The sequence below is a fragment of the Penaeus monodon genome, chromosome 21 (genome assembly GCF_015228065.2).
Source record: "Penaeus monodon isolate SGIC_2016 chromosome 21, NSTDA_Pmon_1, whole genome shotgun sequence".
NCBI lineage: Eukaryota > Metazoa > Arthropoda > Malacostraca > Decapoda > Penaeidae > Penaeus > Penaeus monodon.
Window position 1 is genome coordinate 41,636,704 of NC_051406.1, and position 1,215 is coordinate 41,637,918.

The window sequence follows — 1,215 nt, forward strand, 5'->3', positions numbered from 1 at the left end:
TGGTCTGTGGTGTTTTTTTTACGATGACTTTTTTTGCGATAATTGTGCTTTGTGGTGTTTTTTTTTAAGATAATGGTGTTGTGTGATGACGGCGATTGGGGGTGCAAATTGTAGAAGGATCTATAGTGACTGCATTGACAGCCCCCAGAGCAAATAGATTAGATTGATAGATAAATTTATTTGCACGTTTACAGAGCTAATATAAAAGAAGCGTATATTAGCACAAACAAAAATTATACACAGCGGCTCTGTCAAGGTAAAACAAAAAATGAACACAGAGTCGCAAAAGATTATAGTCGATAAGGAGTGCGCAAGATAGTGATCGAAAAGTAGCAGTACCACGAAGATACCTTGGCTTGCAAGGCGTTACCAAGGAGGAGGGAGAGCTACTTGCCTCTTGGTCGGCGAGACTAGACGTCACCATGTACGGGGAGGACTCGCTGTTGCACAAGTCCCCGGCCATCACCATCGGGGGACCTTGTAGCTGGCATCTGATAAGGCCCCCGCTGCCTGCGCTCGCTGCTCGTGACTTTCAAAGCATGCTCTCTGCCGCGGCGTGGAGCACGCACAGCGGGTACACACGCGTACACAGACGTCATTTGATAGGTTCATGTATATGATAATATTTACAATCGAATGTCACGTCAGTAGCGGTGGCGGGTAGGGGAAGCATCAGCACACGGCAGCGCTCGAGTTGCGTGCCTCTCGCTATCGCGGCTGGAATGGCCGTCGGGCGTTATCACAGTCACTTATATCAATGTCCCGTCTGTTGTTGCTTGTGGCCTTCTTCGTACCTGAGCCAACTTTCGGGGACTCCGAGGACTGTCCCGGCATCGCGTCACAGCGCTCCACCCGCCATATATCAGTGTCATTTGCATATCTCGTAACTGTCGCTGTTGGCATTGTCGGAAAGCTCAGCGCCGCGACGCCAGGCGGGAAATCGCAAAATCGTCGTCATATTTCTCGACAGTCACCTTGTACCTCGAGAGGCACGGGATTACATTGTCTTTTTTGTTCTCTCTCATTCTCTCTTCTCTTTTTTTCCGACATTTCGATCCGCATCCTCTTCGCTTCTCCATCCAACGATTCGACGGGGAAAAAAACGCTTGAAAACTTCTGGAAATGGACGCTACGCAGCTGCATTCACGCTCTGTCAGGCCACAAGCAGCCGGAGGACGCGGTGGCCGAAGGGACGCCGGAGGGACGGCCAGGGAA